Source organism: Sorex araneus, chromosome X (assembly GCF_027595985.1).
Source record: "Sorex araneus isolate mSorAra2 chromosome X, mSorAra2.pri, whole genome shotgun sequence".
NCBI lineage: Eukaryota > Metazoa > Chordata > Mammalia > Eulipotyphla > Soricidae > Sorex > Sorex araneus.
The window spans coordinates 92,121,748-92,145,537 of NC_073313.1; the positions used below are offsets into that span (position 1 = coordinate 92,121,748).

At 38.3% G+C, this 23,790-nt stretch overlaps 1 pseudogene; it reads left to right on the top strand.

Annotated features, from left to right (window-relative positions):
* The first annotated feature begins 12,308 nt into the window (after nucleotides 1-12,308).
* On the top strand, nucleotides 12,309-21,688 carry LOC129399751 (NADH dehydrogenase [ubiquinone] iron-sulfur protein 5-like; annotated as a pseudogene).
* The last annotated feature ends 2,102 nt before the right edge of the window (nucleotides 21,689-23,790 follow it).

Sequence of the window (23,790 nt, forward strand, 5' to 3'; positions counted from 1 at the left end):
AATTTTAAGAAGTATATTCATAGTATTAATTCAGTATACTTAATGCTTGCACGGCTATTCTAAGTAATTAAGTAAATTGACCTAATTTTGTTAATACATATTCACATAGAAATTTTTCCATTTAACAGCATCAAACTAAAAAGCTTCTGCAGTGTGAAAGAAATGAGGCCTAAAATAAAAATACACCCTACTGATTGGTAAAAAAATATTTGCACATTCTACATTAGATAATGGGCTAATGTTCAAGGTATATAAAGCATTCGTGAAGCTCAACAACTAAAAACCCCTTAAAATAGGGAGCATAAAACAGGCATTTACAGAAAAAACCCAAAAAGATTGCTAATACTCAAATGTTAGATGATCAAGGAAATACAAATCAAACCTGAAATAGGCATATAGTTAGCCTCTCACCACCAAAAATAAGTTATTGGGACATAAAATCAGTATGGGATTTGAAGAAGTTACTCTGTCACTACCCCTAAAGCATTACTGCCAGGCCCACTTTGTGGACACAGGAAATGAAGTCTGATAAGGCTCTAACTTGGCATGAGCACAAGCCCAAAGATTGCATTCCCTCCAGAGAGAAGTTTCATCAGGAATAAAGGGTTGTTATATGGACTTGAAGGATCACCATCAAGAATTTCAGGCGCTGGAGTGATAGCATAGCTGGTAGGACATTTGCCTTGCACGAGACCAACCCGAGTTCGATTTCCAACATCCCATATGGTCCCCTGAGCACTGCCAGGAATAATTCCTGAGTACAGAGCCAGGAGTAACCCCTATGCATAGCCAGGTGTGACCCAAAAAACAAACAAAAAAACGAGTTTCAAAGTCTTCTTGCAATTAACTTTTATCTAGATCGAAAGCCCCAAATTTGCAAGGACAACCCCATACTGCCCCATACTGGGGAGTGGCCCACAGCTCAACCTGAGCTGAGTACTTTCAGCTGTCTCTGACTACGGAGAGCCTGCATTCTCCCTTGAAAGTGTTTCCCTCTCCCGATCTCTCCCCTTATATTCTGTTTACTTTACTGTTTGTTTCCTGAAATTCCTTTCTGTGAGGTCAAGGATAAAGACCTGAAAATCCTGTGAAAAGTCTAGGACTGATTTTCCTTTCCTGAAAAAAGCAGTTTCTCGCTCCAGATCCAGACTGAGTCCAAGGCTCTGCAAGGAATTAGAAGACAGGAAGCATCTTCCATACCATGCTGCACAAGCGTGTTCAGGTACAGTTTGACGGCTGCCTCATGGGGTTGGTGGGACATGAGATCTGTACCATAAAAGGGCTCATCGCAGACTTTTATATAAGTCCTAGATTTCCGTAGGCACTTCTGGATGACCCAGGTGGGTAGAGGGAATAGCAGACTCCCTCCTTGAGTCTGTCATACCTCCCTTCTCCCTACTTCAGATAACCTGCAATTGAAAAAACAATGAAATATCACCCCAAATCAGTGAGAATAGTTGATATGACAAAGACTGGAAACAATAAATGCAAGATGTAGGGGGGGAAGGGAGCTCACTTACTGTTGGTGGAACTACTGAATGAATTCATTCTCTCTAGAAAGTGACTCAAAACATTTTGAGAACTTTCATATCATCCTAGATTCCCTTAATGGGAATCTACCTCAAGAACACAACAACATTAATGACATACCCACTCAGGTTTATTGCAGCACATTTACTATAACCAAAAGCTGGGAACAACTCAAGTGCCCAACAACAACTGTGTGGGGGAAAAATAAACCAAAGAGAAAGTACAATAGTAAAGTTCTTGGCCATACACACAATCAACCCAGGTTCATTCCTTTCAACACAGATAGTCAATTGAACCCTGCCACGAATGATCCCTAAGAAAAGAGCCAGAAATAATCCCTGAGCACAGCAATGTGTGACCCAAAACCAAGAAAAGGGGATTGTGCTAACACACAATGACATACTTTATCAACTGTGAAAAATGAAATAAAATCTTGTAGTTTCCTGCAATTTAGATAGTGTTATGCTAAGTAAAGTGAGTCACAAAATAAAAGATAAAAGCCAGATAATCTCACTTATATGTCTTATATAGAAAAATAAGGGGATTAGATATGATACTCCTCAATGGAAACAAATCCTGAGACATGATCAAAAGAACTAGGAACTAAGGGAGTGTATGGGAAGAGAGTGTATGGGAAGGGAGGGGATGGGAAGGGAGGGAGAGAGTGGGAAGGGAGGGATGGGAAGGGAGAGGATGGGAAGGGAGTGGATAGGTAAAGGGAGAATGAGATAATGGTGGAGAGATCTTCAAACACTTGTGGAGGGATTCATGTAGTACATTTTCACTATAAAAACAATTTAAATACTGTTGTAAGGTACTGTATCTAAAGAAAAAGAAAATATTTCCTTTAATCTTGAATTTCTCATTTAATTAAATATCCAACTAATTCTATTTATAATTTCAAATTTTCCTAACAAAGCAAAACCTTGAGCTCCACTTGATGCTAATATTATTTCCTTATAATTTCTATTTGTCTAATATTTTAAGAACTTCCTATGTTGTAATTATCATTATTTTCATAATGGCACTGTAGCACTGTCATCCAGTTGTTCATCAATTTACTCGAGCAGGCACCAGTAACATCTCCATTGTGAAACATGTTGTTACTGTTTTAGGCATATCCAATATGCCATGGGTAGCTTGCCAAGCTCTGCTGTGCAGGCGGGCTACTCTCAGTAGCTTGCCAAGGCTCTCTGAGAGAGATGGAGGAATCGAACCTGGGTCTACCCCGTGCAAGGCAAACGCCCTAACCACTGTGCTATCGCTATACTCCCAGCAGGCGTGTGGTGTATTCAATATGCCAAAAACAGTAACAAGTCTCATAATGGAGACGTTACTGGTACCAGTTCGAGCAACAGAAATAATAGCAAAAAATATTTATGCTTTAAAGCAACCATACTTGGGGCTGGAGACAGAGTACAGGGGGTCAGGTGCTTGTCCTGCATGCAGCCAAAGCAAGTTCGATCCCCAGCACCACATAAGAGCTCCGACAAGAGTGATCCTTGAGACAAAGCCAGGAGTCAGCCCTTAGCACCACTTGGTATGGCCCCAAAACAAACACAAACAAAAACAGTCATGCTTTTAAAAATATAACTTTCTAGTTATTAGAGGCAACTGATTTTAAGGACAGATACAGTAACGATGTTCAGCTTCAAATATTTAGTGTTTTAATTCTTATCCTATTGTTTCTTTTTCATTTGTATATAATTTTACTCTTTTTGGGTTTGGGGGACAGCGGGAGGCTTTGTACTAATATTCTTTGTTTTCACTTTCAAGTTGAATGCTTGACTAAGTGATTTTCAATATTTCTTTTTTTATAAACAATATATCACATTGAAAGATTTTAATGAAAGAGTAGTATCTTGCTGGCTATAAGAAATATCCATTTTCCTAAACGGGCTAAAGTATCTTTATTAAGATATTCTATGTGAAGGAAATCTGGATCTAAATCACCTGATACAATATTTCAATATAAAGATGAAGTTGAGGGACTAGAGAAGTATTTCAGTAGGTAAGGCATTTGTCTTGCATGAGGGTGACCCAAGTTTAATTCTCAGCACCCCATATAGTCTCCTGCGCTTGCCAGTAGTAATCCCTGAGACTAGAGGCAGGAATAAGTCCCGAGTAACATGGTGTGTGGCACAAAAAAAAAAGGAAAATGAAGTTGAGTAATAGAAACACTGTTATTTATAGTCATCTAGCTAAATAGACATAGAGCCAGGACTAGAATCCAGGTCTCTGGCTTTTAATCTTGAAGTCTTTGTACTATACCATAACAAGTGAAACTATTTTTGTCCTCCGAAATTTCATTTAGTGCAGGGTTCAGGAGAAGACTTCCCATACCTTCCTTGTTCTTTTGAAAAGAAAATTCATATAAGTATCATATAATCAATTTTGATATTACAATGATTCTGACTAATCAAGAAATGTGTGTAGTCTCTGAAGAGCTAATACAGGGTTTAAGGCTAATAGACAACGTGTTTGATCCTCAATACAATATGATCCCTGGTCATGTTCAGCCAGCCCTGGAGAATGCCCAAGCACCAAAAAGGTGGTCTGATCTTGAACTGATAAAAGTTTAGCTAAGTATCGTTGTAAGAGGTTACTGGACCTCCTGAGAATGATTTGGATGAGCCCCTATATAAAGAAAATAATTGGGTGCAATTAAAATGAAGCAACATAGCAATTGTTATTTATAAAGTACTCTATAAACAAGTACTTTAATTTTTATTAAAATCATTTAATAAATACAAATTTATTTAATTTTTATTAAAATTAAAGTACTCACTTATAAAGTTATCAATAAGCAGGTGCATGAGGCTGTATCACTGTCATCCTGTTGTTCATCGATTTGCTCAAGCGGGAGCCAGTAATGTCTCCATTCATCCTAGCCCTAAGATTTTAGCAGCCTTTCTTTACTCATCGCTCCAACGGTGCCGCATTGGAGGCTCTTTCAGGGTAAGGGGAATGAGCTACATCATTGTGACTGTTTTTGACATATCAAATATGCCACAGGGAGCTTGCCAGGCTCTGTATACTCTCGGTAGCTTGCTGAGTTCTCGAAGCCACGCACTTCCGGGAGCTTTGTTTTAGTCTCTGCATCTTGGCGGTTGATGAGATTACATGGAGCTGGGGGCAGTTTGTGGATGTGGCTGCCAAGCTACTGGAAGATGGGGGATCTGGGTGGAGGAGACCCAGTCCCGATTCAAGCAGGCTTGGAGATCTCAGCCCCGGGTCCCACACACCTTGGTTTCTCTGGTGGTTCCTTCATGTATGAGGCTTGTCCAGGCATGTGAAGAGTGGCCTTGAGAATGGCTGTGTCTGGGTTACGGAGGTCTTTAGCTGTCAGAGCTCTGCTCGGGGTGGGGAGGGAAAATCAACCCGCCTCCTTCCTAGGTGCCCTGGTAAAGACAGTCAGGCATGGGGGCAGGAGATAAAAGTAGATAAAAGTGTAGATCAAAGTCTGACAATGCTAAATTACAAATCACAAAAAAATTCATAGGCGTTTCTGATCTCTAAAGTTCTATAAATATGAGTTGAATTTAGCAAATCAGAGATATGTTGGACTCCATACCCAAAGCATCACAGAAATATTTTCTAGATTTGGGCAGATGTTGCTGAAGGCTCTTTCTGAAGGAGTAGAAATCTCCTGACTGACAGATTGGCATTTTCAGGAAATCTACAATCCTGAAAGATGTAAGTTTTCTATCTGGTATCTCCAATTTCATCTTAGGGATTTCTAAACTCTCCCATTAATACCTTATGTCTTTGTAAAGTGGATTCCTACCAATAAACCATAAATTAGGGGCTATCAAAGATAGCTTGTGTTGTACTGCATATGCATAGCATGCGTGAAAGGCCTTGAGTTCCATCCAAGGTACCACATGTCCTCCAAGAACCACACACTATATTCTTGGAGGCCTGTTAGCACCTCTGAGCTTGATCATTAAAACATCAGACCCAACCACTAGACCCGATCACCTCCAGGAAAGGCCCCAGATAGCCCTCTTCAGTTCTTCTAGGAGCAACCCCTATCAAAAATGCAAACAATTTTATTTTAATTATATGTAGTTATTTTGAGTTGCATGTGAAATCTCTCCACCAATATGGAAGTTAGAAAGTTGAGGTTCAAACTAAATATTATAGATTAGTAGTAGGAAAAGAATTGCATACATTTGGAGAATTAAGATGGCTCTAACTGTTAAAATAAATGGGATCTGAGCTAGTCCAGAGATATGTTGGACTCCATGCCCATCATAAACACAGGGCTTAGGGCACTTACCTTACATGAAGTGGGTCTTGATTTCATCCCCAGAACCAAAAATAGTCCATTGAGCACCGCCAGGATTGAGTGATTCCTGAACACAGAGTCAGAAGTAAGTCCTGAGCATGGCTTGTGTGACCTACAAAACAAACTAATAAAATGGGTCATTTTATAGGCATATATCTGAGTAAAAGATGGGCCTGCAGGATTAAGAAAATAGGCAAGGTCCTCACATGATATGACAGAACAAGTCTCTGGATGTTTACTTTGACACAAGATAGGTATATTCAACAAAAATGCTATTTCTGGAGATATCCTAAATCTGGATAGTATAAATTATTTAGTGTTATTATCCAAATTCCTACAAGGCTTTTATTGTCCTTAAATACACACACATCAAGGTGACACACACATATTGAAAAAAAAGTCTGCTGTTGACATCTTAGACATACTCTATCTGAATATTTCTAGAGAGATGCACTTTAGATAATGTAGGGGAGACTGATCTTTAATTACATTCTAGGTCTATAGATAGGAAAGAATTAATTTGACACAATAGACATAAGCAAGAAAGAAGACAAACCTTAATTGCCCATGGATGCTATTACATAGAATAAAGAAATCTATCATCTTATCATTCTAGTTAAGTTATATAGCTATCTAGAAAGGTGGCAATAAATTTGGAGGGCAAAACAGAACAAAGAACTTTTCAGCTGATAAAGGAAGTTTGCAGAGTTAAGTCACATATGACTCAGAAAACCAACGTTGTAAGCTTTTCTCTGGAAAAAATAAGGCTAAAAGATGATCTCCTACCTCAGTGTCAACACAATGATTTCTTGATTTGGCAAAGCAGCATTCTTGGATCTTCCACCTCTCTTCCTTTTTGTTGTTTATGGGGGTCCACACACAGAAGTGCTCAGAGCTTACTCCTGGCTCTTCACTCAGGGATCATTCCTGGTGAAACTGGGGAGGCCTTTCTGGGGTGCGATGGTTGAACCTGGGTCAGCCACATACAAGGCAAGTGCCTTTCCATGGTGCTATTGCTTCAGTCTCAAATTTTCTTTCTTTTAATCAGCACATACTACAGCAGCTCATCTTTGATCCTCAGGATACATTATTCATTATGTCTTTATCACACCTTATGCTACAAATGACAAATTACAACAACTGAAAGTAGATACAAAGACAGGGTTAATTAATTAAGCTCCTATTTTTGATGCACATGGTAATAATATGTACAGAGTTACAGATAGTAATATAGTTAGTACTATATTGCTATGCAGAAATTTTGTCGTGGCCAGAATTATTTTCTTACTGAATCAGTTAAAGTGATATTTAAAAGGGTAACAGTGAAGAGTTTTATAAATTTCAATTGAATCTTACTAACTTCCACAGGTGTTTTTATGAGTACAAACAAATTTCTGACTCTTCCCTAATAAGTCTAACTTCACAAGTGAGGGTATCTATCAGATAAGAGAGATGCCCACAACAGGTTTTATTTTGTTTTTCTTAAAGTGATAAATTTATATTTTGGATAAAGTATAGTAATAGATAACGTTTACCATGTTGTATTTTAAATCTTGTGCATGCCAGTTGTTATGAGTATTTGTTTAATTGCTAAGTTCTCTAAGTTATGAAATTGAACTTGGGAATTCTTTCCAGTTGCTTCAATGTTCTTTGAAAGTTTAGGCACATTTTCCTCTTCAGATAATATGACTGACATCTTTAAAGCTAATTTCAGCTCCTCACATTTTTAAAAAATGCTGAGTATACGGTAAGCACAAAATTTACATTTATATGCAGACGAGAGAAAAACAAGAGAATACACTGTGAAAGGTGAACATTTCAGAAATATTTGGAGTGTGCATATTTCAGAGCTAGTTATGCTGATGCCATGCCAATCTGGAAACATAGATCATCTATAACTAAAGCACATCCCCCGAGTCATGTTAATTTTATAGAATAAGCTATTCTTTTTATTAGTTTCTTTTGATTGTTTTTCATGCAATGTCGTCCAGAAAAATAAATACTGATGACCAGACAACAGCACTTCATAAGTGTCTCTGGCATTAATCATTGTATTTGAATCCAAGGAGCTATTATTTTAGCCACATTTAAATCCTGATTACATTTTATTCTGCCTTGGCAAAGCTCACAATGTGATCTTCATTAGAATGTATTTTAAGCTTTCACATGCTGGCATGGCCATTATTTGTATCCTGCACTGTGAGCATTAAATCATGTGGAAGATGCCTAGATGCAGAGTTCTAGGCTCCAAATTTGCCTTCTTTTGTTTTTATTTTCTTCTTAGTGTTTCTCAAAGACTTAAAGAGGATTTAGAATGCAACTATTTCCAGAAATAAATCAAATTTGACTGAAGAATCATAAATCCATACTGGTCTCAAATAGTGTAAAAAGATCTGACCAGTTCATAAAGAACCTTTACTCTTATAAGTAAATATAAATTAGATTAGGTTTAAGGATAAGTAGGGCCATATCAGAAATCAGTAGCATCATTTCAAGTGCTCTGGGTAGTTGGAGTCAATGAAACAGTGTCTGATGACCAAAAGCTCTTCCTATTACTTGCACAGTTGTGTCCTTTTCTCTAGAAGCTCTTTAAATTTGTTTCAGAAAGACCTTCTTGAACTTTAATACTTGCTACATTCCCACAGCAGTGGTGCTCAATTTGAAGAAACAATTTGTGATAACTTCCAATAAGAAAATATGTTAGGTAAGTTGAGCATCCATACCTGACCTCCTGTAGCATGCACTCTTTTAGTTTGCTTTTCATTCAGGATTTATCTATGTAATACTCTTTAAAAACGATGTTGAGTCATAGAATTCTAAACCACGTAGCTTTGGAAGTAAATCTTAACTTTACCATAGAAGCTGATGATCTGAGGCAGTGGTTCTCATTAGAAGACAATTTTATGCCTTATCCCTCAATACAGAATAATCTGTCATGTTAGCGACGTACTTGGTTACAACAACTGGTGAGTAAGACTAGCATCCTACAAAACATGAGATATTTTCCTAAAACAAAACATTTTATGTAGCCAAAATGTCAATGGCACCCAGAAAGTCAATTATATGACAAATTATTTAATCATTTCAGCATCAATATCTTTTACAATGGGAAAAATACAGTTAACTCTCAGTTATAAGGGTCAAATAGCATTTGCTCTTGCATTTTGTATACAAAAGAAATAATGGGGTTATTATCTTGCTTCTAAAAATGAAACAGTAGTTGAAGCAAATAGTCCTGGGCTTGAAGTAGGTCTAGAGTTAGACTACCATAACTCTTCCTGTTTGTCTACTTTTACCAGTCCCAAATTTAATTGAATATATTAAACTATGGTTTAATGATAGAGACAAAAAGCATAGTTTTATAACTTCTATTCAGTACTAAGTCCTGCTGGAGATAGTGATCTCTTCTCATTATGATTCTCATTAGTAACACTAAAGACAAAAATTTCTGACCAAGAAGGAAGTAACAGCATGAAGCTGTACAGCACGAGTTTTCTTCCAATTGGTATTTTCAGTTCTCACATAGGAAATCATGGAGGCACCTAGATGCTCTTTTGGAACTGTTGCCTGTAGGAAAGCTCATAAGATATTTATAATTGCAACCCCTCAATAGCACTAAGTGAAAGGGAACATATCATCTATTTGCTATATATTATTCATTCACTAGTAGTATTTGTATAAACCCTACGAGGTAATTGACAATATCTTCTTTTTACAGATGTGGAAGTTGGAGCACTGGAAGATTAAATTACATGCCCAAAATTATATGGCTAACCAAGTAAAACAGCCAAGATTCAATTCCAAGATATGTCGCTTCAATGTCTCTAGAGTAAGTAATATTAATAACTATACAAATTTGAGTCTTAAATTAGGAATACAGGAGGTGCTTGGAGTATAATGATCTGTATTCCTGAAGAGGAATTTTGATAGAAATAAAATTGAAATTTTATGAATTGGTTGGAAAGAGAGGTGTCACTCAAATGCATAAAAGCAATCAAGATTTATAGTAGTTACTGCCACATAGGGGAATGTAAATGGGCTCCGAAGTAAGAAAGACTCTGAACCTAAATATAGTCTTGTTTAAAAAATTTAGTAATTTTGGAAAGATTATTCCTGATACATACTTGTATATTAACCAAATTAACCAAACATTGAAAATTCTTCAAATATTCTCTGATATATACCAATCACTATCTTAGAGGGAGGGGACATTTGGGCCACATATGGCTGTTCTCAGGGCTTGCTTTTTGTTCTGTGCACAGTAATTACACTTAGTAGTATTTGGGAGACCAAATCTGGTGCCTGGAATCAAAATCCAGTTGACTGCATGCAAAGCAAACATCTCACATGCTGTACTACCTCTCTAGCACTATGAAAAGCAGTTTCAAAATAAGGTATACTTTCAGTACACCAAATTTACTCATAAATTTAAAGATTATGCAATCTTTCATTTTTAATTGTGTATAAAACATTTAAGAACAAAACAATATACTTGACATTCACAATTCAAAATCAAATTAGTAGAATATTAAACACTTGCAAAAGCATATCTTTAAATATATATTTTCATGCAATTTTTTAGAATTGCCATATGCTAAAAAGTGGAGGATTTTTCTTACTTTCCACAAAGAAATTAGTCCAATAGAGGAAGTAGAGTCTTAAGAATCACAAGTACTTCAGTTTTGGTACCAGTCTGGCTTGGTACATGTAAGAATACAGCCTAGCAGAGGTTTAATCATGTGATATCCTGGAACCTCAAGGGCCCCTCAAGCTAACCTCCCTCAAATATACAGCAACATTGACCTTTGGCTTCATTCAGCAAAGCATGTAATATTTCTAGTGTTGATTAAAGACGCTCGGTTTCATTCATAACGTTGGGGCTTACCAATATTTGAGCCTCTGCTTGAGCAGAATCATGGCTTTCAGTGTCTTCTGACCCATTCTCTGGAGACTCCTGCACTCCGGATGTGATTGAGCTCATTAGGGATGTTTCTTCTGGATCTTTAAGAGGCCATCTATTCCTCCAAAGAAGCATCAAATAGATCCTATGGAAACAGGAAGAGTTAGAAAACAGTAGGAAGAAGGAAGGTGTCACTTCCTGAGCAGTCCTGGAGTTGGGGAACACGCAGCCTCCATGAGCGTGTGTTTGGGAACATGTGACAGTATGGCGTCAGGCAGAGCAAACACTGCTGCCTCTAAGCCAGCTGTGTGTAATGCACTATGTTGACTTTTAATATTGGAGAAAGACTTGAGAGTTTTAATGGTATGTTAAGTGCTAAATTACTAGCTAATCTATTAACAAGGGTAGCTGCTGTCACCTTTGGGTATTATAGATGATGCTGACTTTTAAGTACTCAATCAGTATCTGCTTTCAAGAAAATAATTTATTTTTGGTGCACACCCAGCAAAACTCTTAGCTGAGTGTGCTCAGGAGGAGAATATGCTGTGCTGGAGACAAACCGGGATTGGGGAGTCTACAGTGTGCAAGACAAAGACATTCATCCCTGAACTATCTCTATAGCCCTTCAAGAAAGGTATTTTGTGTTCTAAATGCTAGGTTCAACATTTTAAGTGCAATTTAGCATACAGGAGTTTCATTGGTGTTGCAGTTTAGTTTGGGGGCTATACCTGGTCTGGGTTGTGCTCAGACTTACCCCAGATTCTATGCTCAGCAATCACTCCTGATGTGGCTCAGGGAACCAGGGACAGAACTCCAGTTAAGGTGTGTGTATGGCAAGCACCCAACTCGCTGAACTATCTCTGGCTGCAACAACAAGGAGTTTTTAACATTTAAGCATTTTTCAATATGAAACCACAAAATACACATTAGAAAATAAGGTGGAAAATTGAGTCCCTTAAAAAAAAACAAGGACCTCGTTTTTTCATTTGTTTCATTTCGAGGCCACCCCCCACACACACCCAAAAAAACTTCATTGGTCTGTTTCCTCCTGGCTCTGAAGTCATAGATAACTCCTGTGGTGTGGATCGGGGCTCTGCCAACCATATGAGGTGCCGAGTATTGAACTTGGGCCAGCCACATGCAAGACAAGAGATCTACCCACTGTGTTACCATTCTGGCCTTAGGTTCTGTACTTTTATACCAATGTTGTATCTTACTTGAATCTCTACATTCCACTTTCCCCGTGCTTGAAGATTTTTTTAAAGGAGTGGCAAAACATAACAATATGATTGAGTATAGTTCCAGTGGCTGGCACCACACCTTCCTGATTGTGGCAGGTTTAGAGACAACCTAGGACTTTAGGAAAATGTTTGAGTAAATACAGTCAGTTTGATTTGTGTGTACAGGTGGGGCTGTACACCCAGAAGAGCTCAGGGCTAGCTCTGTACTCAGAGATCACTCCCTGCAGGGTTCTGGGGACCCTATGCAGTGCAGGAAATTTAACCTAGAACCCAGGTCAGCCACGTGCAAGGCAAGTGCCTTATCTGTTGTACCATTTCTCCAGATACTGATCTGTGTTCCGAACTGATGACGATGCCCTCTGTGGAAAATACGCCATCTTATCTGGATTTTCTGGTTGTTTTGGGAGAGGAACACATCCGAAGGAAAACAGCTATCACAAGTCCTAGGTCCCATAATGTGAGCTTGGGAAGATTCTGGCTATCCTGGCCACCGGGAGCTTCATTCATTCATCTCCAGCTAACTCAGTGTGCTTCACTGTGATCCACAGAAGTGTTCATGCTGCAAGCAGCACAACACTTGACAATTGGTTAGCACATGCACTTAACAATGGGTCATTTTTCTGAGATATTTGATGTGTGGAATGTTGCCCCTCAGTATTGGAATATACTCACCTCACTTGAATGTCATAGTTCAAACTGAAGTGTCTCTTAAATTTTTATTGTATTGAATTCTTGCCTCTAGAACTTACCAAAATGGACGAAAACAGATACTTTCACTGACTGATACTGAACACTTTGGGCTAGAGAAATAGTAGAGCGAGTAAGGCACCTGGCTGACTAGAGTTCAATCCCATGGCACATTTGGTCCCCCAAACCCTGCTAGGAGTGATCCCCGAGCTTAGAAAGAGGAGTATGCTGTAAGCATTGCTGGTTGTGGCCCAAAACCTGTAGAAAAATACTGACCATTTCAACAAGAGAGGACATTTTTTTTTTTTGCTTTTTGGGTCACACCCGGCGATGCACAGGGGTTACTCCTGGCTCTGCACTCAGGAATCACCCCTGGCCATGCCCAGGGGACCATATGGGATGCTGGGATTTGAACCCGGGTCGGCCGCGTGCAAGGCAAATGCCCTATCCGCTGTGCTATCTCTCTAGCCCAAGAGAGGACATTTTATTTTATGTTTTTGTTATGACATGTGGGCTTGAGTGATAGCACAGTGGGTAAGGCGTTTGCCTTGCACGTGACCCACCCAGGTTCGATTCTTCTGCCCCTCTCAGAGAGCCCGGCAAGCTACCACTAGTATCCTGCCCACATGACAGAGCCTGGCAAGCTCCCCATAGCCTATTCAATACACCAAAAACAGTAACAACAAGTCTCACAATGGAGACGTTACTGGTGCCCGCTCAAGCAAATTGATGAGCAATGGGATGACAGTGATACAGTGATGACATGTGCTAAATAGTTTCACTGTAAAAGATACTTTATGGCTCTCCGCCGAGACGTGACCCGAGGGGCTGCACGCGTGCAGCCTCTCCGTTGCTGGATGACCATGATCCCGGAGGCCAGCTAGACTACTTTTGGTACCAGCAGCTTCTTGCAGAAATGTCTCTAGACTGTGAACTAAGCCACCGCCCCATGCCGCCCCAGAAGGGGAAAGGTTTTTCTCTCTCGGCTTTTTCCTTTCCGGAGGAGAAGGCGTGGCGACCGCCATATTATAAGGACCACTAAAGAGAGATACGAGCTTGCAATGATGCAATTTCTGGAAAAATTTCTCTGGACTTAGTTACTAAAATACTAAAATACAGAAATCCAAAACCTCGTATCTCTTCATTCTCAGCAACGGAAAACAAATTATCAAATGTTTCCTTTACAGGAGGTCTGATTTTGCGGGGGAAATTCCAAACAATAATAGTGAGTTTTTTGTGGAAATATTGAATGTAATCAAAGTAAAGTGAAAGTAAAGTGAAAATTATCACCTACACAGATGGGGGGCTGGGGGCGGGAGGGAAAGTATACTGGGGTTCTTGGTGGTGGAATATGTGCACTAGTGAAGGGATGGGTGTTCAATCATTGTATAACTGAGACTTAAGCCTGAATACTTTGTAACTTTCCACATGGTGATTCAATAAAAAATAAAGACACTATAAATATTGTTTTATTCTTTTCCCCCAACATTCTGCTCACATCTGCCCTTTCCAGAGTAGATTAGAAAATAAATGTTTTTCTTGAAGTACCCTGCTCTACACACACACAGACACACATGCACATAAAATATGCAAATCATATAACAGAAGATAATAACACGGATAATGTGGAGTGCTCTAAAACCTTACTATGGTTAGATTGCAACTATACCTCTGCTACATTTGAGGATATGTCTCCTTACCCTGACAATAAAAATGATGTGACAGACTTGCCAATACCAGAGTATTCCTTAGAATAGTGCAAATATTATATGTGCAAAATGTGTAACATATTATGATATATCATATATAATATATTACATGCGATAGCTATTATAGATAGTATATAATCTATAACATAAAGAAACGGAAGACAGAGCACGTGATAATATCCAGTACCTCATACATGTGAGACATGTTATCACTGAGCCACATGCCATGCATAATATTATTCTACTAATGCATCATAAAACAGTTTAGTGGCTGCCAAATAGAAGCATTTTGATAAAATAGAGTAAACATATCTATAAATCCCAGAAATTAAGGTAAATACTGTGATATAAAATATCTCTTTGGGCAATAAACATGTACAATTGAAATATGAAAAGTTAGATATATTAACATATACATGTACTTTACACACATAAAATAACCTTGATGTAAATGCATTTCTTTTGCAGTACACAAAATTTTTAAAAGCCCTATATCAGAGTTTGGGCTTCTGCTTTATTTAGGATAAAATCCTTTTCCAATGAACTATTCACAATATCTTATAGAAAGCCCACACTTGTAATTAGTTTCATGGAATTGTAAGATAATAAACATTGAGATAAAACAGTCTATGACCATAAAAAAACATGTGTTAATGAAAAAAGGTTGTATAGCTATTTCTGAGCATCCTACCTACCACAGTACTTTGAGTAATCAGTTAATAGATGTCTATTTCTTGAAACCTTTAATAATATGTGAGCCACCACCTCAATGCATTGAGAACCATGTCCTATGAGCAGCCATTGAAAAATATCCTTTCATACTAACCCAAGAAAATTTGGAAATCACTCCTTCCTCAAAAATGCCCTTTAATTTTATTTTCTCTTATAAAATTATAAACCATGGATACACACCAAAATAGTGTCTCTAGACAGCAGCTTTTGGCCATACTTTAAAAGGCAGAAAAATGTGGACCAATTAATGCTAAAGTTAAGGGAATCGATAGCTAGTTGTATCGTTAAAACTGTCACTGTCACTGTCACTGTCATCCCGTTGCTCATCGATTTGCTCGAGTGGGCATCAGTAACGTTGTTAAAACAAAGGATTTAAAATAACAGAATAATATCTCTTTCAAATGTAGTAATATCTAAAAGATCTGCAATACCATTCCATGACATTATCTGGTCTCTTCCCTCATTAATAATTTGATTAGTGAGTTCTCTGAAAATATGAATGACATATCTAGCATACTAGTAGATGTCATGAATACATGTAGAAGATAAAAAGCTATTGATGATAAAATCAGAAGCACTTGACAAATGACAGTTATGATATGACAGAGCTCATTATGGTATTAAGCAGTAAGTTCTGGATTTGGAATCAAAGAGTTAACTATGCAGGTCCAACATGAGAAAGACAAGACTTAGCAACAACAATAATAATAATACGTTTTATTAAAATAAAAAAAATAAAACCTGTACATTTTGAATTAAAACATACAAATTAAGCCAGCCTTTAAAAAGTGGATTAGGAGATGAAGAGATAGCACAGCGGATAAAGAGGTATCCTTGCATACATATAACCTGGACTCAGTCCGTGGTACCCTATATGTTCCCCTGAGCACCTCCCTGAACACAGAAGGAAGCCCTGAGTACCAATGGGTATGGTCCTAAAACACAGAAAAGTAGATTTGCATTTAAGTTATATTAATGAAAGTGAGACCCTAGGAAAATCACTCAGTCTATTAATTTTCTGCAGGGCCATGCCTGATGCTTCATAGCTTAACAGACCAATTTATTCTAAGTGAAGGAAGAAATAAGTCTTTTCAGTGTGGAAGTGTTAATGTAACTACCAGATCAAAATTGTTTTGAGTCCTGAAGGGATGTATCAAATGGGAGAGTAACTGGTACCTCCACAGTAGTTCATTTCCTACTTCTTTACCTAGTTTAAACATGAGGATGGTAACCAATCTGGATCAAATAAAATTTAATATCTTTTAAGTGTGGCATATTTTACTAACTCTGGAGCATGAGTATAGCTTATAATATTGCTATACTAAAATAGTAATAGCATATAACATGCAACTACTATGTTTTGGTGAAAGACCGGTTAAGGACAGTTTCATATGGTCAACCTTATAAGTTACACTGAAATTTAGAAGGTAATGTTATGTATATTTCCAACAAAAAATATAGGATATAGTAAACTTCACATAAGAATCACTTCACCTTAGGGGATGGGAAAGATTCAGGAAGATACTGAAGATGATGGCAATTTCGGGGGAGTAGTGAAGGGAATCATTTCATCGATGGATGTTTATGTACAGGAATCAAGAGAGCAAACTAGAAAAGTACATTGACACATATGGAGAAAAATCTTTAGTGGTAGTTAAAGAATGACATGGTTTATTCTTAAGAAATTACTAAGTGAATTGCTAGCATTTTGATGGCAAGATATGAAGTGATGGCTTAGGAAATTTATCCTTGATGCATTTATGTAGCACATACTTGTTAAGGCCAATTTGTTATGCAGGCAGATCAGAGTAGGTCTTTTTCTTTTTTCTTTTTGATTGTTTTATTTTTTATTTTTTGGCTTTTAGGATCACACTTGTCCATGCACAGGGATTACTCCTGGCTCTGCACTCAGGAATTATTCCTGGCAGTGCTCGGGGGACCATATGGGATGCTGGGAATCAAACCCGGGTTGGCCGCGTGTGAGGCAAACGCCCTACCCACTATTCTATTGCTCTAGCTCCGAGAAGGTCTTGAAACCAATAAAAAGTCACAAGAAAAAAGAAACAGTATGGTATAAATCACACTGTATCACACTGTCATCCTGTTGTTCATCGATTTACTCAAATGGGCACCAGTAACGTCTCTATTCATTCCAGCCCTGAGATTTTAGCAGCCTCTCCTTATTTATTTTTTCCCAATGATTGGAGGCTCTTTTCAGGCTCAGGGAAATAAGACCTGTTACTTTTACTGTATTTGGCATATCGAATATGCCACAGGGAGATTGCCAAGCTTTTCCGAGTACTTTAAATAGGGAAATCAATAATTTGCCTGTCTGGACCACACCTATGTATGGTGTTCAGTTCTGTGAATAATAATGTAAGTAGTTTACATGAAAACAGTCAAACTGATGAGTGGACTTGAAAGTTTATCGTATATAATGGGATATATAATGTTTTAATATGAAAAATAAATGCCAGTAAAAGGATGTTACATTACGTTTTTAATATCACCCCACCAAAAAAAAAAAACCAATTGGAATAGTTGGGTTAATGTTACCTCATGTAAGCTTCCATCTTTGTATAAGGAAAATCTAGGACCTATATCTAAGACTTAAAAGGCACTCACAAATCTCAATAACAAAATAAAATTCACGAATCCCATCCAAAAATGTGAAGAGGAGATGAACAGACACTTTCCCAAAGAAGATAGCTGGCACATGAAAGGGGGCTCATCATCAGTTATTATTATATATGTACAAATCAAATAAAAATGAGATATCACACAGCCGTGAGGATGGTATATATCAAAAAGACTAAAACAAGTGTTGGCAAGGATTGGTGAGAAAGAAACCCTCATTCACTGTTGGTAGCAATGTCATCTGGTACAGCCTCTATGGAAAGCAACATGGAAACTCAAAAAAGAAACATAACTGCCACAGAACCCAGTGATATTACTTCTTAGTGTCTGTCTTCAAAATATGAAAAGGCTAATTTGAAAGGATATATGCACATTTATGTTCATTGTGATGCACAGTACAATGGTATGGAAAAACTCAAATGCCTAAATACAGATGTATGGACCAGGAAGTTATGATATAATTACACAATGGGATTCCATGTTGTGGAACAAAATGATAAAATCATGAAAGTTGCATGGTATGGACAGCAGTAGAGGGTATTATGCTGAGTGAAATCAGTCAGAAAGAAAGGGAGATATGCAGACTGATCTTTCTCATATGAGCTTAAACTACTGGTCAAAGGCAAAGGAACTGGAGAGTTGGTTTACAGAACTGAGTTTAATGGAATTAGTGGCTGGGGAGAGGTGGATACGAAGGATGTTTGGGACATTGGTGGAGGGAATCTCGCACTTTGGCCATGGATGTACCATGGGAAGGGATGCATGATATTATCATTTATAGCATTGAGAATGACAATTCCTCTGTAAAACACAGAATGACAGTGGAGAACACTTTGTGTTTGTTGGTTACAAGTATCTGGGTAGATGAAAGAGGTGAGCTTTCACATGGAAGCCAGTCACTTTGCAGCATGTTATATGTAGTATTAAAGTACTGGAATGCTCTTATGGTTAATGACCATAAGCGTGTTGGCAATTTTTAAAGTCAATAAATTTTAAATAAATTACACATATATACATGCATGGAGGTCAGTTGCAAGAGTTGGGTCCCTTGGGGCTGGGGGGCTTCTCACCTGCCCCTCTGTAGGGCGCCTTGAGTGAAAAAAGCCTGGCACGACCTCCAGGCCTCCACTACCTAACTGCAGCCAGGCTCCAGGCCGCTTTTCGGATGCTCGGGCCAAGCCTCACACATGAAAGAAGTCCTACAGAACCCAGATAATGCGAAACTTTGTGACCTAGGACTCTGGACTCAACGGAACCGAAAGAAGAGATCCTCTGCCTGCTATCCCCAATCTCCAGTGACCCATGGATCACACCCATAAGCCACATACTGCCACACCCTGCCTCCTCATTGGCTACCCTCCAGATCTCAATGGCTGCTCCTCCCCGACGGGAATATAAAATGAGGGCCCCATAGCAATGCCAGGGGACTCCACACCAGGCTGTTTTCACTCGGGGTGTCCCAGAGGGTGGCGGGTGAGAACCCTTCCCTCCCCAAGGGACCCAGCCCTGGCAGCTGACCTCCATTACCCAACCGCCACCTCACTCCAGGCCGCTTTCCGGATGGTGCGACACATCATGTGACACTTCCTACCCATTTTCCATAATTACCACACCATATTATATGGAGCTCAGACAGTAGGCAACAAATCATAGATAGTTTTATATATATGTATATATATATATATATACATACATATACACACACTTACCACTTGGAAAGCCCGGCAAGCTACCAAGAGTATCCTGCCCACACAGGCAGAGCCTGGCAGGCTACCTGTGGTATATTCAATGTGCCAAAAACAGTAATGATAGGTCTCATTCCCCTGACACTGAAAAAGCCTCCAATCATTGGGAAAGATGAGTAAGGAGAGGCTGCTAAAATCTCAGGGCTAGGAGGAATAGAGACGTTACTGGTGCCCACTTGAGTAAATCGACAAACAACCGGATGACAGTAATACAGTGATATACATGCATATATAATAATTTATATTTTCACCTTAGGAGTAACCCTAACTTTTAATGGGTAGAATATTAAAACTACACAAGATTGCAAATACTTATTTTAAAGATCTAATATGATATATAACATTTAAGACCACTCTGACAAAAAGCTAAGTTGAAACTAATAGTAAATAGAAATGTATATTTTAAAGGAATAGGAAAAATTACAATAAACACTATTTTTATCTGCAGGTAGGTAGATGAAAAAATATATTTCTGCAATGCTTAACATATTGAAAAAGATAAAATTCCATCTGGATACTTTCAAAATATCTGCAATTTCAATCACACATGTTAAAATTAAAAAATCAAGGCATTGTAGATATTTTTCATTTTATGTTTTGGTATTCGATAAATGGAAACTGAAACCCTGATTCTACTGATATTCTTAGAGAAAATTTAAGTTGGCTGCAGATATCCATATGTTCTATTTTTTTTAGAAGCTTGAAAGCAGCACTTTTAGTTCAAATATTGTCCATTTTGAAAAATGTTATTTTTAACTGTTAAAAAATCCCCTGGGAAAGAGAGATAGTACAGCAGCTAAGTCACTTGCCCTACATGCAGCCAAACTGGGTTCAATTCTGGAACCGCATATGATTCACCAAACCTTGCCAGAAATAAGACCTGCGCACCACTGGATGTGGCTCAAGAACCAATATACATATTGGTTCTATATATTTATATGTATTATAATATGTATTATAATTATGACATAGTAGCAATATATCATAATCATAATGTATTATTATATAATGTAATTATAATATAATGCATAACTATAATATATTGTGATATTTAATGCCATATAATAAAGTGTGATTATAATATATAATATTTAACTGCAATATAATTGTAGTATTATAATATTAATATATTATAATATATAGGGGCATATGTAGGTGTGTATATAGGGGTATATATATGTGTGCATGTATGTATATATAGGGCATCTAAGATGGAAAAGGAGCAAGCCTTCCTAGAGTTTAAGCCATGGATCTTTCTTTCTTTCCATATATATGTAATATTATGATCTGTCTCTTTGTAAATGCTGCAAATTATATAGGTCTTTCTTTTAAGCTTTTTATTTATTAAAACATTTAATAAATAATTACTCAAATTTTATTTTGTCTTTTAGAAAATTTGTAAAAGTAGAAAGGAAGAGATGAATTCTTACTGCCCTGTTAACCAAGCCATATGTTCAGTATTAAGAGAAATTTTTTCTTTAGTTTTAAAGCAAGAACTTTAGTGCAGAGTAGGAGAGTTTCTGGGATAGCATAGTTTTGGCAACTCCTTATTAGATATTAACATAACTTTATGTTTCGACTTTTTCTTTTATTTATTTCACCACTCTTCACGGTAAGTTTGTCTGTTTATTCTATCAGTAATTCTGGAGCACAGGTTATTGAGGGAGGGAAGAGCATATATACCAAAGACTTTCAAAATTATCTAGGGCTCTAGGGGTCGTCGGGTAGCGGTGCCAACGAAGGTACAAGCGCGCAGAGGCAGGACGCCGTGCCTTCCTTCGATGTACAGAAAAGACTGGGTATTAACATAGACCGCTGGGTGACAGTCCAGAGCGCTGAGCAGCCACACAAGATTCCAAGTCTATGCCATGCTTTTGAAAAAGAATGGATAGAATGCACACATTGGATTGGTGGCACGCGATCAGAGAAGGAGTGTAAGATAGAATACGAGGATTTCGTTAAAAGTCTGCTTCAGCAGAAAACGATCCGTCGCCTGAATGCCATCAGGAAGCAGCGAGATAAGCTAATAAAGAAATGAAAGGACATTCCCCCCCCTCACCACTGTGGCCAGGAGGAGCCCCGGCCCTGAGCAGAGCCGCTGGAACTGCTGCGGAGAACTCTGCTCTTCTCCCCACTGGAGAGCTTAGCCACTGAGAAGCTTCTTTGTGAAAGTGTCTGAAAATAAAACTTTGCTCCATCCTAAAAAAAAAAAAAAATGTCTAGGGCTCTAAACAAGGGGTTTTTAATCCTGGTGACAAACTGAGATAAAAGTTCCCTTGGAGAAGTTGAATATTACTTTTTTAGAAGATTTTCTTTACCACTTACTAAATAGTGATTTAATAAGTTCTAAAAGGAAACTTCCGGTGAAATTCTAATTCCCAGTGTAATTTTAGGCAAAGGAAAGACACAGCAACTATGGAATAAACTGTTGTTTATGTTAGACTGGATGAGTACTTTACTCAATCATAGCTCTAGTTCTTTTGATTATTCACTCATCCCAGACAGCTTTTATTCTCTAGTTACCAAATCAGCTTTTCGGAATAGGCACTTACAGACATTTGTATTTTGTGATTTTGTGGCCTGTTGTTGTGGATTATTGGGCTACTTTCAATGCTATTATTGGCCCTACTACTCTAGCTACAGTGTGTGACTGTGGTTTCTTACCACCATGACCACTCTGAGAGGGTTTTCCTGTTAGATAGGTGAGTGGAGATTGGAAATGGATGCTAATTGCACAATATTCATACGGTTGGGGTCGGGGCACGGGGATATATCCAAGCTTGTGGGTTTCCACCAGGTATAGGTGTCTGCAATGTGAAGTTGGAAGAATAGAGAGAGCTCATATGAGTGGCGAGTGGCTGCTAGCTCAGTATTCCAGCAGCAGTGGGCAGAGTTAGGGCACAATCGAGCCCCAAGGAATGCTCAGGACCTACCAGACTAGTTGGCACTGGGGTTGAACAGGGTAGATTTGTTTACCTGTGTGGGAGCAAGAAGTTTGGGCAGAGTTAGGTTCCTAGGGATGCTAGGATTGGGCAACATTTTAAATCAGGATAGTCGCTTTATTTATAAAGGGAATAGTAGTGCAGTAGGTTTGCAGTGAAGAATATTTGAGATGAAGCATTTAAAATACTTAATCTGGCATCCTGAGCAAGGCTTCTAGAATTTTTTGCACTTATGATCACATATATATACATATATATGTATGTATATATGTAAAATTAGAATATGCATAATTTAGAAATGCTTTTCTTTTTGCATCACACCTGGATCTGTGCTCAGAAATTACTCCTGGCGGTGCTCAGGGGACCATATGGGATGCTGGGAATTGAATACGGTTTGGCCACGTGCAAGGCAAATGCCCTACCTGCTGTGCTATCGCTCCAGTGATAAAACATTGATACTAAATCTTAAATAATTTTTAATGGATATGCTGCTGCTAGCTGGTTAACCTGTACCTGTGGGGTGAGTGCATCAGCAGCCTGATGGTGCCTTCAGGCTTCCAGATAACCCAAATTTGCTGCTGTGCCTTTGGCCAGACCCCAACAACTCGGGGTCAAGTTTACCAAGAAATTAAATGGCCAAAAGTTAGGTATGTGGGAGACACACCCACAAATCACCTCCGGTTCAGCTATATATGCTCAAAGCCTCTGTCCCTCTCAGAATGCCTGGCAAGCTACCGAGGATATCCTGCCCATATGGCAGAGCCTGGCAAGCTACCTGTGACGTATTTGACATGCCAAAGACAGTAATAACAACGTGTTCTTCATGTTCCTGGAGTGAGCTGATGCCATTGGGCTACACTAGCATGTGACAGGGACAATTGGACACGTTACTGGAGCCCACTCGAGCAATCGATGAGCAATGGGATGACAGTGATACAGTGGGTACATATTCCCTATATATTATAATATTTAGGGTATACTATAAATTGTAATCTATGGGGTATAATATATTATAATCTATAAGGTGTGTATTTACACATATCTGTATATACACAACTATACATAGGCAAACATACACACACATATATATATCCTCTTAGGAACATTCATAATAAGATAATCTTTAGATAATCATTTAGATACTCATTAGATAATCTTTAGATAATCATTAGTTAATCTTTAGATAATCATTTAGATCATCTTTAGATAAACATTTAAAAAGTAAAAACATGCAAATGATCAAAAGAAATTTTTTTTTTGCTTTTTGGGTCACACGTGGCGATGCACAGGATTACTCCTGGCTCATGCACTCAGGAACCACTCCCGGCAGTGCTCAGGGGACCATATGGCATGCTGGGAATCGAACCCGGGTCGGC